The sequence below is a fragment of the Larus michahellis genome, chromosome 4, assembly GCF_964199755.1.
Source record: "Larus michahellis chromosome 4, bLarMic1.1, whole genome shotgun sequence".
Taxonomy (NCBI): Eukaryota; Metazoa; Chordata; class Aves; order Charadriiformes; family Laridae; genus Larus; species Larus michahellis.
In genome coordinates this window covers 64,464,599-64,481,184 of record NC_133899.1, presented here as the reverse complement: position 1 = coordinate 64,481,184, position 16,586 = coordinate 64,464,599, and positions in this window count along the sequence as shown.

The window sequence follows — 16,586 nt, the reverse complement described above, 5'->3', positions numbered from 1 at the left end:
TAAGAATTCATCTCTCCCAAAATATACACTCCCATCCAGCTAAACAGATTTCAGGGGAATGCATATGAAAGGAGAGTACATATAAGTCATCAGAGTGTCAGGACATCCTCAGTTCTTCATGGCTTCTCGGTATTATAAATTAGCTTCTCAGCATGTTAGTTAAAGTCTAAATGGCTAATTTACAATGAATAAAAACAATAAAAAGAATGTTATCCTGGATGTAACTCCAGAGAATCCAATGAGCAGGCACTGGAGTGGAACTGAAGTGCCAACGTACAGTTTTCTGTGCACACCTGCAAATCACCTCATGCCAATGGCATATTTCTCATCAGACATAGTACATACACCCTTTCTGTTTTCATTTGTGCTTTATTTCCCTCAAGAGTCCTATTACAGGTAATGAGGCTGTATTATGGGGGACATTATTATTAACATTGAAATACTGAAGGAAAAAAAACCCACTTTATTTATGCAAGTTTAGTGAATCAAACAACCCTAACTCCTACCCTCGCAGATGTGGGGGCTGCAATGCCAGAGCTGTGCTTTCACTTCCAGTCCCTCTAGCATTAAACTTACTGTGCTCTCAGGGGAAAGAATACCCAAGAAAGAACAAAATTGACGTGTTTATATAGAAAAGAGCAATATGTTCTCAAATCTATGTGTAAAGATCACCTTTGAACACAAATTGACTGACTCCAGGCGATGCCATCATCTTGTATAGTCCATAAAGGACTATGGAGGCATAACAATTCTAGCATTCGGCATCATTTTTGCATGGGATAGACATATTCAGAGAGTCATATTTTGTAAAAAGTAATAAGGAATTTCTCAAATCCTGCTTTGCTTTCAGCATCCTGGGGTGACAGCCTCATGGCTCTGAAATAGTCCATGTGTCTCCCTGGAGACTCAGAGCTGAGAGACTGGCAGCATCCTTGTGCTCTCCAGGAACATGTGAGCATCACCAAAACCAGGCTGTGGAGCACTTGGATTCCACCCAGTCACCATTTTCTGATGGAAAACCATTTTAATGAGCTCCACTAGATATTCAACTGTTTTGATATACCAGCCCTTTAGCCTGCCATGCTTTAACCCCAGCTGGCAACAAGGACCACGCAGCCACTCGCTCACTTCTCCCCCATCAGTAGAATGCGGAGAAGAGTTGGAAAAAACAAGGAAAATTCACGGGTTGAGATAAAGACAATTAAATAAGTAAAGCAAAAGCTGCACATACAAGCAAAGCAAACCAAGGAATTCATTCCCTACTTCCCATCAGCAGGCAGGTGTTCAGCCATCTCTGGGAAAGCAGGGCTCCATCACACATAAGGGTTACTTGGGAAGACAAAACACCATCATTCCAAATATCCTCCCCTTCCTTCTTCTTCCCCCAGCTTTATATACTGAGCATGACGTCACGTGGTATGGAATATCCCTTTGGTCAGTTGGGGTCAGCTGTCCTGGCTGTGTCTCCTCCCAGCTTTTTGTGCCCTCCCAGCCCACTCTCTGGCAGGGCGGTGTAAGGAGCAGAAACACACTGCTTAGCAACAACCAAAAACATCAATGTGCCATCAACACCACTCCCATCCCAAGTCCAAAACAGAGTACCACACCAGCTGCCAGCAAGAAAGTCAACTCCATCCCACCTGAAACCATGACATAACTGTAGGTTTCTTTTCAAGCTTGGGATCAAGGTGTCAGCAGCAAGTGAAGCTATGTAACTTTGTCAGCATCTGCAGAAAGCAAAGAGGTTGCCTGCAGAAATACTGCTTCTTTAATTTGCTTAGCCCAGCTGTGTTAGGTGACAATATGTGAAAAATTGAACCAGTCCTACTGCTGACATTAATCTATTCCCCATCACTTTGATCATTCTGTGACTGAAAAGCAGAATGTCATTTGTTCAGGTCTGAAAGGAGGAATTAACACTATTATGGAAAAAAAAATGCGATTCATACAGGGCCTGATCCTGGAAGAGGTTAAACACCCTGGATTGCTACTGACCTCCAATGGGAGCTAGGAGATTCACAGGTTCATTGTTCCACAGACTTTCTCTTGCTATGAACATTAAAATGTACCCCCTTTAAACTCTGGGCATGTTACCATAGTAAAAAAGAAGACAGAGAGGAGAATTGTTTAAATTGGAGTGTTGTATTCCACCAAAAATAAAAGGATTCTGCCTTTGAAAAACCTGCCGAGTTATTATCCCCTTCCCTTCTGCTAACATACATCCTGAGCTTTCTCTTTTAGCATGGCAATATTGTAACAAGATGATAACACCAAAGGAGAAGTAAGAGAGGAAATAAAAGTAGAACTAAAACACTTCCAAAACTGTCCTTTTGAACACTGAAACAAGCTGCCTGGTGAATCCACCAGGTACAGTGTCAAGGGGGTTTCATGTTCATTTGCTTTATTTTTTACACATCAGCTACAGAACATCCGACTAGACCTGGTTTTAGCTGTACTGTGTTGCTCTGTACAGTGTCGGAGGTGTTCATCTGCAACTACATCTAATAATGCAGGGTGTCTGTCCTATGACAGGGGTTTTAGATATCGAATGACAAGCATCTTTGAGAGAAAAAAAAAAAAAGAAAAGCCTTTTTCCCTTTTATGAAATCTGCTCTGCTTTCATTCTCAGGAGAATACATCTTTTGCTTTTGGGGATATTTGTTGATGTCATAGAATGGCTTATCGAAGTGCTGAACTCTCTATGTTAGACAAGCTAATGAAATTGTTTTTTTAGGAAAAGTTAGTCTCATAAACTTGAGTTACTCTTGCTGAGTGAGGCACTGAGCAATAAAAGCATAAGAATTTGCCGGCCTCTTCAAAATACCTCCTTCTTAAGCGTCCAAGACACGACAATCAGCATGGCTCAAGGAGGAATCCACTGAAACTGGGCACTGATGAAAAAGCAGGCTCTCTGCTGTCCATCTCCCCTGAGTACGGCAGCCAGGGTCCGAGCAGATCTTTCCTTCATAATGAATGTCAAACTCAGTTGCTTTACATTGGCTAGTAGAAAGCCAAAAAGACTTGTCTCTCTGCTGGGACCCAGAGGGTGCTGGGCTCAGTTTCCCTCAATTTCTGATTCACTTCCTGGGTTTTTATCTTAGAAACAGCAGAAAACAGTCATTTAGAGTGTCATTTACCTAGTCATTTAGAGGGTTTCTCGGTTCTATCTATACTGTAGTTAATATGCTTTTTGAGAAGGCAAAAATATTTGCAAAACTGTCCTGTGGATATGTCTAATTTGAAGCATCTGTCTACTTAGTATGAATGAGAAATATACGGGAAAAAACTATGGCTTGAGAAAAAAATATTCAACATTGGTAACGTGATATCTTTGAAAGGTTTGAGCTCGTGACAATTTTAGAGTATAACGTGAGCTGCTGCATGTAAAGCTGTTGTTAACTGACTTCTCAGACTGTTTATATTAAATTCCTGTTTGTCACATTATTGATGTATAATTTTGGCAAGAATTGTCTTAAAAAATGAGAACCAGCTGGGACAAAAAGAGACAACAAAGGGTGATATACTCTTATGATTATGCTAAATAAGCACCAACAAAGAAATGAGAAGGAAATTCCTTCAGAATGTTCTCTCGAATATGTATTAACAGTTCTCTGATTATAGAGAAATGGTGACGCAGAGACATATTTTGAGGAGTTACAATCACATATTGCTTCTGTACTATGCATAAAGATGGATGTATTGCTGAAATGCAGTGCTATACCTGTCCAGGCTGTGCTGCCTTCTGGCATAACTTTTTGTTGCATGTTTATATAGCGCACAACACAACCAGGCTTTGATTCATTACCGAGCGTCCTACAGAACAGGAAGATGAGAGTTCTGGACATCACCGCAGTACTGTTAGTTAACAGGAATTCATGGGTAATTATTTGGTCATCAATGTTATTAAACATTAAAGTATGCAGAAATTTATGATTTAGAAAATCCTAGTACTGGATTATCATCATTACCAACCTCTAATTCTCCTACCTGTAGTACAGTTTATGGTCTGGGCTCAGCACTCTGACCTGAGACTAAATGTACCTTGTGCACTGTGGAGTCAACAGTGAGAGAGGCCTCAGACTTCCAGAAATCCCATCTCAGATCTGAGTCACTCCTGGAAGCAACCTTTCTAGCCATCAGTGTTAGGAAGTGAGTTTCCTAACAGAGACACCTTAGTAAATGACCAAAGTTAACCACAATTATTCAAGGCCTTTGATACGTTTCTGCAATCTCATGCAATTTATGGCATCTCACAGCTCACATATAAACACCTCAAGCACGGCATGTCTTAAAGGGCCCTGGTTAAAAGACTAATGCAGACATTTACATTGGGAAATTAGCTTGACGAGCTATAGGTTGTTTATCCAGACTTTCACAAATGCAGATGCTGGGACTCCAATATTTCTCAGGTGTTAATATTCTGAATATTCATGTAGGGCATAGAGCACCAGGGCATGCATTATCACAACTGTCATTAACAAACACTGTCTTCTGTTTTCACTGCTTCAGCAGGATCATCCTGCCCTTGCCACTTCTCCCTCGCTTTTCACTCCTGATACCAGAAAGCCTGTGACTTTCTTCCTCCAAGCAGTAGGCAAGCCCTGCCCTGCTCCAAAACATACTTGTTGCTGCTGAGGCTACGCCACCCACAGCCATAACACCTTTGACTGTTCCCTCAAGCCGAGTGTTAAATGTTGGAGCAAGCAATTCTCCAACATAAGGCTTTCACAAGAATCTCCAAAATGATTGTTCTGAATTTCACAAAGTGCTTCGAAGACCAGGAAAAACAACAAATCGTCTAGTCTTACTTCTGTTTACACATCAAAGGATTGCACTAGCCTTTGTTGCCTGCATTGACTCCTGGCCATTTCTTCCATGGCTTTGCAGATTGCAGACCAGCATTCCCTGAGCATGACCTGCATTACCTGCTCCCAGAGACGTGGTTCGGCTACATTGAGATCCTGAATGCCAAAATGCTGGATTTAAGCCCTGCAGATTCTGGTTCAGATAACCTTTTTCATATCATGATGATTTTCATTTACCCAATTTGCTACCTCCTTAAAGAATCTCCTATGAGGAGACATTAATTATACTCCTCTCCCTGTCCCTCCCATGTCCTTGAGAAAAAAGAACACATCCTTGGTTCTCTCAGGAGTGTTTATGAGCATTCTGCTTTTTCTGGATTGTTCTTAACAGTTTTACCATCTCAACCTACTAAGAGAACAACACCACTACTACTATATTTTTTTTTTTTAAATCGGCTTATACTGGTTGTCCTAATCTGCCGTGGGTAGAGGAGTTTGTGTTGTATTGAGTGTCCTTGTGGATTTTGATCAGTTGTAACTTCTAGTGTCTATTCTAGATCCACTTTCTATTTGCAACGTATCAGTTGCTTATTCCTGCTGATTTTGTTTCTTACTGATCCAGAACTAAGCATATACTTTTAAATGTTCCTTTTCTTGACTGCAAAGTTCGAACTTTTTGTTCCTACAGTAATCTGGCCCTAAAAAATCCTGGTTTTTCCTGACAGCTTTTTTCTTTCTTCTTAATCAATTACACTCAGTTTCACTCATCGTTTTCCCTGAATTTGGCCATTTGAAGCAGCACATACTCCCACATGGGTCTGTCTTCCCTTTCCCTGAAGTGAATGCTACCAGGTCTACTACAAAGCACTGACTTCCCAGTGGATTTACAACGGCATTTTTGTTTGCTGCAATGAAGCTTGAAGCAAAGTAAAGTACAGGAGGGCAGGCAGCTTTTTACCAGAAAATCTTTCTATCAATTTTTGAACCCTAATGATATTTTGCAGCAGTGTCTGTCACCGTCTATCTACACATTCCAGACTGGGGTCCTTTGGGGTACAGTTTTTCCTTCCATACGTTACCAAAGTAAGTGCATACACAAGTATTCACACAATCCTCTGGTGCAGATCTATTACAGAGCCCACCTGTACTTTCTCCTGAGCATTTCAACTAGTACATTGATTCATACGCATTCAAGGTGTCGCAGTTCTGAGTTATCAGTGGTATCTTTGATACAGAATTTAATTTTCTCACTCTCTATTTCCTAAACAGGTTACAGATAGAGATTTTAACATTCTAGTCATGCAGATCCTCCCACCAGGTTTCAGTAATGTCAGTTAAATCAAATTTCTTCTCATCAGTGAAAATTACCGGTTCCCCTAGCTCATTAGTCAGTCTTGTAGCATGGGTAAATGATCGAGTGAAAAATGCCTTGGCTTCACATTCCTTGCCACATCAGACCACTTTCTTTATAACACACTAAGTTGAAACAGGTACTGCCTTTGCTGTCTTTATACCCCTTGTTCATGTTGCTACTTCTCTTCCTACTTACCCAAGCTGGTCTCCAACTGAGAAAATTTGCTCCCTATCCATAAGATACAGCCTGTTCTGGACAGTGGCACCAATTCCCAATAAACTGTGACAAAGTTCAGAGCTCGACAAAACTGAAACCTTCTGTTTCCACCAGTCAGCTGTCCAACCACTCATCTCCAAGATATTCTCTCTTCTGTTTTTCATAAAACCAGAAAGATCACTTGAACTTTTCTCTTCTTTGCTTGTCTTCTGTACCTCCCACACCTTTATTATTTGTACTGTTCCACGCAATGTTTTTTGTTCTCATGTGTATTTTCAGCAGAGCAAGACTTGCCTGACTGATCATCCCATCAAACATTACTGTTACAATTCTATATTTTTTGCACTTGGAAAACAAGAAATTTGTTGTCCTTCCTTCCTTCCTTCCTTCCTTCCTTCCTTCCTTCCTTCCTTCCTTCCTTCCTTTCTTCCTTCCTTCCTTCATGAATATTCTTTGTATTTATTTTTATTTAGACTACAGACAGCACCTCTTTCCATCTAAGGCATTTTAAGATCTTCATTCCTGTTTATTTCCTATAGTAAGAATGTCTGTTGGAGAAGTCCCTCTAAACTTGTCCTCTGTTTCTCAGCAGGTGACTTAATAGGTATCTTATATTGAGACAATAGCATTAGTTGCATAAAGTATCTCTTAGTTACAGATCACTAGTCCACTGACTCAATCTACCACCTAACCAGCTACCTTACCACTAACCCTTTTTCTGTGGAGTCTGTGGCAATGGATTCCAAATACAGTTGACAGAAAAGCAGTTCTTTAATTCTGCACTATTCTGAAGTTAGCCTTTCCAGATCACATATCTTATCCTCCAGAACAGCCATCAATTTCCAATTTGTGCATCATAAATGTCTCCAGCCTTTCAACAGAACGGTATAACACCGCAAAAACAAGTCACAGTAAGGGTTTCTTTATCACTCATATTAAGCACCTTTTGCCTTCCACCTTGGGATCTGCATAATGTAAACATTAGCAATGAACATTTGTGAGAAATCATATGTGTATGGATCCAGACCCTCATTGATACGGACCCTCACAGCAGTATCAGACAGGGCTGCATTCATAATAATGTTTTAAAGCACTGCTGCAAAACATCTGAATCAATGGACCTTGTCAGTCTTTGTCACGTCTTGTAGAGCACTGCGAAACTAAGCAACTCTAAATGTTGTTTAGAGCTGTCGGTGAGGCCACCCAGATAACCTCCACTCAGAGCAGAGCCTTTGCATCTATTGCTGCTCTGCATGGTTCCTACACACCACTGACCATGTCTTGTGGACCAGAGACACTTCACAGAAACAGGCTTAAAGAGCTACAGCTCTTCCTATTAGCACTCGGGGTCCTGAGGGAATGAATAGATATGATCTCTCAACTAGAGCCTGGAAAACTCTGCTTTACCTGAAAAGAAGATTTTACTGGACACTTTTGTTAAAAACATTCTTTTCACATAGCAATGCATTAGTACATAATCTAGAATAAAATTAAACCATAAAAAATGTGAACACAAGCTGAAAGCCCAAACCCCTAGTATAGGATTCCTGTACATTACAGCTCTGACATGAATTTACTATCTTACTGTCCTTGCTTGGACATAGAAATCATTGCAATATATTGCAATAGAGACTTCATCTATATTCCAAGATTTACCAGTTTAATTAAAAACTTAGGCCAAAATCACCCTGGTTGTATTGCCAGGTTTCACTAGGGTTTAAGAACCACATCCTTAGAGAAACCTGTATAACTGAGCAGAGATAAGGCTAGCAGTAAGTCCTATCATTAGTGATAGCCCAGCAGAGAGTCAGAACTACTTCTAGGTGTAACAAGAAGCTCTGATATTAATCCTTCAAGGTTCTTCTGCATTTTTGAAAACAGTAACGGAATGCTCTGCACTTGTCTTCCATCTTGCCTCACAACTTGCAGGTTTTTCAATGCCATGCTTCACTTACCTCTGGACTTATACTTCTATTTTATTACCTAACTCATTCACCCATTACTTCTTCAGAATAAAATCAATCGTGCCGCTTTAAAGCTATCTGTTATAGGAGGTGCTTCAGTGTCAGGCTGCGGAAGGAAACAATACAACCCTTGGTTTGGCAACAAATACATGGAAAACCACTGTCAAAAGACTAACTTGTGTAAGTTCATGGACTAGCTGGTCTTTGCAGATCACAGAATTTCTTTATCATAAACACAGGATTTAAGCTGTCTGCATATCTGTCTATGCTACAAAAGGGTACAAAAATATCATGTAACAAAATGCAGCACACACAGAAACACACTCTGAATTTCACAAACAGAATTGTATTGGAGAGCTACCTATCTCTCCAAACCGTTTCTTTTAAATTTCTAGAGTTTCTGAATTTTTCCTCTTAAAGCAAAATGAAATGAGTAATGAAAGCATTTTCAGGAATCAAAAATGGCTACCAGGAAGCTGGGCTGAGACAAGTTTTTAAAAAGTGCTGGAGGGGGTTTCCAAAAAGGAATGAAAGCAGTATGTCATGTTTTCCTAGAAAGGCCTGGCTGATAGCCTGCAGACAAAAGCAATGCCTTCGCTGTTGAGGCAGCATTAAAAAGTGTCCTGACAGACTGGCAAACTCAGCTGCAGCACCAGTCTGGGACAGAAGAAAGGGCCAAGGATAAGAACTTGTCTCTTCGGGAACAAAAGTTACCAGGAGCACTGCAAAGCTGTGCTGGAGAATTTGAAAAGCACTCAAATCAAATTCGAGGTCTTGAATCTTTTCTTTGAAGTGCCTTTTGGTTTGGGCCCAGGTAATCTAAAATATCTTCTGAGATTTAGAAAGGCCTGACACTACTTTCTACAAGCGCAGGGTTTCCTCTCTCGGGAAAACATCATTGTCTCAGGGGCTGGTCCAGTCTGTGGGGTAAACTCCCCCATGAACTGGGAACTTAGAACATCGCTGACATCCCCACCTTCTCCTCTAAGGTCAAGGCAGGTTTCCATCTATTTTTACACATTTGTAAAGATCTATCCCAACAAAAGTCCTATCAAAACAAGGCACTTTACTGAGCACATTACACTCCCTACAGAGAGGACCAGAAGGCAAACACATGACAGATGGCAGTTACGATGCTTAATGCACTGGTGAATGGTGCTCAAATACTCTGGTGATAAAGGCTGTAGGAGAGCCGATATAGAGGAAAACAGGTAGAATAGAGGATGCTGGGGTTGTACAATAAGGCACTGACAAAGGGAAGGATGGCTGTGGTGTGAGTTCAGTGTATGGAAAAGTACATGCAAAGGATTCAGTTACCGCTGCCATGAAATCACACACTGTTGCTAAAAAGGTTTCAGTGATCATAATCTTAATACATATGTGCTTAACAGGTTTTATCTGAGAGGGTGACATATTGGTTTAAAAGCTTGCAAAGAGGACTCTGCCCCTCAGAGAAGTCTTTTTTTCCTCCATTCAGTTCCTTATGTTTGTGATGTCGTCAATCTGAGAGGTACGTGTTATTAAAGGGTAAACTGGTAACCTGGTAAGTCTGGTGAATGTACAGCATGAGCTAAATGCATGCTCAGCTGCTAAGTACTCTGATACAGATAGTTTTACTTCGATAAATATATTTAAAACATCTGGGCACTGCTTGCAGTTTAACACCGGGGTAAGAAAAGGAAAGGGGCAAAGAGGAATAGCTTTATGCTAATCTGCATTTCATCTTTTTTTCTATTCTGCAATGACATACAGTTTCTCCCTCCTGATTAATTTGGACATGGATGCACGATTACAACATGAAGGAGGAAAGGTCAAGAGGTTCAGTAATATAGTGCTGGGTTATTGAAGCCATGTTATTAGTTACCTCAAACTTTTTTCCAAAAGAAAAATACCTTCCCCCACTTCTGAGTGTTCCTCTTTTTTTGTAATAAATCACTGGACATTTCTAAGCCCCCACTGTGCCCAGAGAGTCAACATGTATAGATCATGTTTGCACTAATCCTCAAACACTATACTCTCTCCCTGCATAAATCATGACTCCTTTCCAAATTTACTAACTCCAGTTGCACCTTTTGTAGTCAAAGGTTAAAGTCCGTAAAGCAAGTATGGTATTTAAGACTCTGGAAAACTACTGGTTATTAACAAAACTCTGCATTAAACTAAAGTGTACGCTGCTATAATGCTGACCCCTCAGCTGTATGCTGCTCAACTATCAGTACAGTTTTCGGTTCAGAGGGCAGCGTTTATTCCTCATGACATTACTCCAGCCTTCCACTCTTACATAAATTCCCCGTCTACCAACCATTCACTTGATGCACGTGTCCAAGATGAGCTGTGCACCTCAGCACCTGAACCCAAACCCCGTGCAGCAGTACAGCCCCCAAATCCATTCTGCACCCAGGCAGCAGGAGCCACACAACCACCTTCTCCGTTTGTTGTCAGCTTAAGGTCACAGGAGTGGAAGAAGCAGAAAGGGTAAAATCTGGAGATTTTTTTTGAGACTGTATGTTCCACATTAAAATATCATGGTTTAAGTCGTGAGCAGTTGGCAAGAGAAATGCATTTCTTGTGGGCCTTATTCAAAACTCACTGAAATCAATGGCAAGACCTCATTGACTTTAACAGGCTTCAGATTAGGCCGTTGGTATTATTTGGTCCATTATCCTGTGTCCTCACTGTGGATTTATGTGATGTTGCTATGATTTCCACTACATATTGCTTTGAACCTCTTGCCCTACTGTTATAAAGCAAATGTTCCTTTTATACAAGAGCAGATTTGGAAAAGAAACTTGCAGGCAATTTCAGTTCCTCCTGTCCATTTTTTTTCCTAACAGATACAGCTTTACTGCAAAAAACTTAAAGTTCCTGCTCCTTTTGCAAATACATGATTTCTAATAAAGATCCTGACACACAACTATATCATAAAAACTACATGTTTTAGAGGAAGAGTCTATTAAGAAACACTAAAAGAAAACCACAGCAAAAATAGCTTGGTTATTTGTTCCTCTGACCTGATTGTTTTTTATTTTGCTCTGAATTCGGCCCTACAGGTAAATTAATATAATATCAATACTCAGGGGACCAGATAATGAATATATTCATATTGTGACTATATTGCATATGAAACTTTATGGGAAATGAGTCAGAATGTTGTCCTATGTTAATACATACACATAGCCTAAGTCTTACAGCCTTCTGTTAAAGGACAACCTGAAAAGGCTCAGACTGGTAAAAAAAATAAAATTGTTCCAATAGAGATATTTTTTTTAATTATGGGTTTTTTTAGCTTAAACTGCTTTCCTGAGGCAAATATACCCACCTTTTCATTTAAAATAAGCCACACTGAGGCACTATCACAGTTTTAAAGTATTTGCAGACATTTTTAGAATTTGAAGACCCATTGACTAAGAAGAAGAACGTGGCCAGAAATGAGAGACTATAAGAAAAGGAGATCAGTAATGAAGGTTTTCCAAGGAAGAGAAATCTAGACTAACAGAACAAACAAATAACCAAAAAAGATGTCTAGGTACTTTGTAAAACACCGTAGAGAGTAAAACTTATTGTGAGGGAAAAATCAATGGAACTTCCAATTTAATAAAATTTGAGGAAAAGTGTTTATGTGGTCAAAAGAACCCATATGGACATTTTCAGAAAGAAGATTCTGTTCCTCATTTAAGAACAAATCTCGTTTGGAATTTCATTTTTCCGATATAAAAAAAAGGAAGTGGAGAATACGTAAGATAAAAAGTACAGCAAAGATTTCGAATCCCCAGGGTCAGTTCCCTCTGGCAGTAGTTACTTGTTTGTGGCAACTAGGGATTCACAATTCCTTTCTTTCCATGAAAGGGTGAAAACATCACAACCTCACACTATTTTGAAATGAGAAAACTGGTTTTCTCCTGCCTTGCTTCCCAGCAGGGAGATCCGAGGAAGGACTATGTGAACCATTTGGGTTTCATCCCCCACTGGGGAGTTATTTGTTTCCAGCATTGCTAAGAAGAGCTGCTCCTCTTACTCCCTTAGCTCCCGAATCTGAGTGTTTGAGACACCTCCTACCTACTTCTGGAGCAAGAGCCTCTGTCTTGACAGTCATGCAGTCACAGCCTCCTAACCTTCCTTTCCTCCAAAGGCTTACCTGTACAGAGGGTCCTATCTGTAGACCGGACCCATCCCACAGGGAAGTCAGCTGCCTCCCTGGGGCCAGAATTAAGGACATACGGAGGAAACTCCCTTCCCTGGTCCAGTCATCAGATTACTATCCACTACTGATATTTCAGGTAGGCAGTGACAAAGTAGGTACCAGAAGTCTGAGGGCAATGAAGAATGACTTTAGAGGCCCTGGGACAGCTGGTTAAGGGATCGGGAGCACAAATAGTGTTCTCCTCTATCCCACCATTTGCAGGGGTAGACGAGGGGATAAATAGGAGGAGCCAGCAAATTAACTCCTGGCTCCACGACTGGTGCGTCCGGCAGGACTTTGGCTTTTTTGAACATGGGCTGATCTACAGGAAACCAGGCATGCTGGCATCAGGCGGGGGAAGCCTAACCCGAAGGGGAAGAAAGAGACTGGGACAAGAATTAGCAGGGCTTATCCATAAGGCTTTAAACTAGGTTTGATGGGGGATGGGGACGAAACCAGGATCACAAAAGTGGTGCCTGGGAGCAACATAGCAGTGCTCATGGGTAAAAGTGATAGCAAGGTCTTGCAGCCTGTCTCAGCGATGGTGGGGGATAGTGAATTGTGTGGCAGCATAGACACAAGGAGTAGTGATAATTTGGTAACTACAGTAGTGTCTGAGAATGATCAGGTGCAAATCAGGGCCTGTCCCCCCAAGAAAGTGGTAGGACAATTAACCCAACTGAAGTGCATCTACACTAATGCACGCAGCATGGGGAATAAGCAGGACGAGCTGGAGGCCATCGTGCAGCAGGGAAACTATGATGTGGTTGCCATCACGGAAACGTGGTGGGAAGACACACACAAGTGGAGTGCTGTAATTGATGGCTACCAGCTTTTCAGAAGAGATAGGCAAGGGAAGAGAGGTGGTGGGGTGGCCCTCTATGTTAGGGGTGGTTTTGAATGTCTAGAACTCAACAGTGTGAATGACAGTGTTGAGTGTGTATGGATAAAAATCAAGGGGAAGGCCAACAAGGCAGATATCATGATGGGAGTTTGTTATAGACCCCCTAATCAGGATGTAGAAACCGATGAAGTATTCTATAAGCGGCTGGCAGAGGTCTCGCGATCATCTGCCCTTGTTCTTGTGGGGGATTTCAACTTCCTGGATGTCCGCTGGGAATACTACACAGCAGAGAGGGAACAGTCCCAGAGGTTCCTGGAGTGTGTGGAAGACAACTTCCTAACACAGCTGGTGAAGGAACCTACTAGGGGAAGTGCCCTACTGGACCTACTGTTTGTTAACAGAGAAGGTCTTGTGGGGGATGTAAAGGTTGGAGGTCGTCTTGGGCAGAGTGACCATGAAATGACAGAGTTTTCAATTCTTGGTGAAGGGAGGCGGGGAGCCAGCAAAACTGCCACCTTGGATTTCCGAAGGGCAGACTTTAGCCTGTTTAGGAGCATGGTTGAGAGTGTCCCTTGGGAGGCAGTTTTGAAGAGCAAAGGTGCCCAGGAAAGCTGGTCATACTTCAAGCAGGTACTCTTAGAAGCACAGGAGAAGGCCATCCCCATGTCCCGAAAGACGAGCTGAAGGGGAAGAAGGCCAGCCTGGCTAAATAGAGAGCTTTGGCTGGACCTCAGGAAAAAAAGGAAGGCTTACATTCTCTGGAAAAGGGGCTTAGCAACTTATGAGGATTATCAAGATATAACAAAGCTATGCAGGGGGAAGATTAGAAGGGCCAAAGCTCAATCAGAACTCAGCTTGGCCACTGCAGTTATAGACAACAAGAAGAGATTTTTCCAGTATATCAACAGAAAAAGGAAAACTAGGGAAAATATAGGTCCACTGATGAATGAGATGGGTGCCCTAGTGGTGGAAGACACAGAGAAGGCAGAGTTACTGAATGCCTTCTTTTCTTCGGTCTTCACTGATAAAGCCGTCCCTCACGCATCCCATACCCTGGAGGCAAGGGGGAAGGTCTGGAGAGAGGAAGATTTTCCCTTAGTTGAGGAGAACCGGGTCAGAGACCACTTGGCCAAGCTGGACATTCATAAATCCATGGGCCCTGACGGGATGCACCCACGAGTGCTGAGAGAGCTGGCAGATGTTATCGCTAGACCACTCTCCATTGTCTTTGCAAGGTCATGGGGAACAAGAGAGGTGCCTGAGAACTGAAGGAAGGCTGACATCACTCCAATCTTCAAAAAAGGCAAGAAGGAGGACCCAGGGAACTACAGGCCGGTTAGTCTCACCTCTGTCCCTGGGAAGGTAATGGAGCGACTCATTCTGGATGTCGTCTCCAAACACATAGAGAAACAGGAAGTTATTGGAAGTGGTCAGCATGGATTTACCAAGGGCAAATCATGCCTGACCAATCTGATAGCTTTCTATGATGTTATAACGGGTTGGCTGGATGAGGGGAGAGCCGTAGATGTCATCTACCTTGACCTTAGCAAGGCTTTTGACACTGTCTCCCATAACATCCTCATTAGGAAGCTGAGGAAGTATGGGCTAGACGAGGTGACAGTGGGGTGGATCGAGAGCTGGCTGAGTGACAGAACTCAGAGGGTTGTGATCAGCGGCACAGAGTCCAGTTGGAGGCCTGTAACGAGTGGTGTCCCTCAGGGGTCAATACTTGGTCCAATTTTGTTCAATATATTCATTAATGACCTAGATGAGGGGACAGAGTGTATCCTCAGCAAGTTTGCTGATGATACCAAGCTGGGAGGGGTGGCTGACACTCCAGAGGGCCGTGCTGCCATCCAGCGTGACCTAGACAGGCTGGAGAGCTGGGCAGAGAAGAACCAAATGAGGTTCAACAAAAGCAAGTGTAGGGTCCTGCACCTGGGAAGGAAGAATGCCAAACACCAGTATAGGTTAGGGGCGGACATGCTGGGAAGCAGCTCTGAGGAGAAGGACCTGGGGGTCCTGGTAGACAGCAAATTATCCATGAGCCAGCAGTGTGCCCTTGTCGCCAAGAAGGCCAATGGCATCCTGGGCTGCATAGGGAAGACTGTGGCCAGTAGGTCGAGGGAGGTCATTCTCCCCTGGTACTCTGCACTGGTGAGGCCACAACTGGAATACTGTGTCCAGCTCTGGGCTCCCCAGTTCAAGAGAGACAGGGAACTACTGGAGAGAGTCCAGCGTAGGGCAACAAAGATGGCTGAGGGACTGGAGCACCTCCCTTATGAGGAAAGGCTGGAAGAGCTGGGACTCTTTAGCCTGGAGAAGAGAAGGTTGAGGGGGGACCTGATTAATGTTTACAAGTATCTAAAAGGTGGGTTTAAGGAGGACGGAGCCAGGCTCTTTTCAATGGTTCCCAGTGACAGGACAAGGGGCAATGGGCACAAGCTAGAACATAGGAAGTTCCGTTCAAATACACGGAAGAACTTCTTTACAGTGAGGGTGACAGAGCACTGGAGCAGGCTGCCCAGGGAGGTTGTGGAGTCCCCTTCTCTGCAGATTTTCAAGACCCGCCTGGATGCAGCCCTGAGGGATGTGCTTTAGGCAATCCTGCTCTAGCAGGGGAGTTGGCTAGATGATCTCTAGAGGTCCCTTCCAACTCTGAAGATTCCGTGATTCCATGATTCCGTGATTCCGTACGCTACAGTTACACCTGCCTTGGTCACCTTACGTCCCTCCATGGAGCAGAGAGGAAATGAGAGAAGGTAGTTACGAACCTGAGCCTGGGCTAAGCCTCGTGAGGAATCCCGGTTTCAGTACAGAGATGGGGAGAAGATAGCTGAGAAGGGGCAGTAAGGGGGCCTCATGGAAGCATCACGTTCCAGTAGCACTCAGGGCTTCTTAAGACATAGCACAGTCACACGGTTAAATGTAACCTTCAACACCCGGTAGAAGAGGACATTCCAGGAAAGACTCAGCATTCTGAAAAACAGCTCTAAAGGAGAGGGGGGAGATTAGCTCAAGGCAGGCAAAGGCAGGGACGTGAGCAATCACAGATGACTCACTGCCATGCAATGAACTCCTGCTTGTTTCAAATGGCTATGTCACACTGCTCTAGAATATTGTAAATTAATGCCTTAAATAAGCAATTAAAAGGGAAAATATAGACTACTTAAATGATAGATGAAAGTTTTTTTCAGAAAGCACATAACTTGTTATTAAAGCT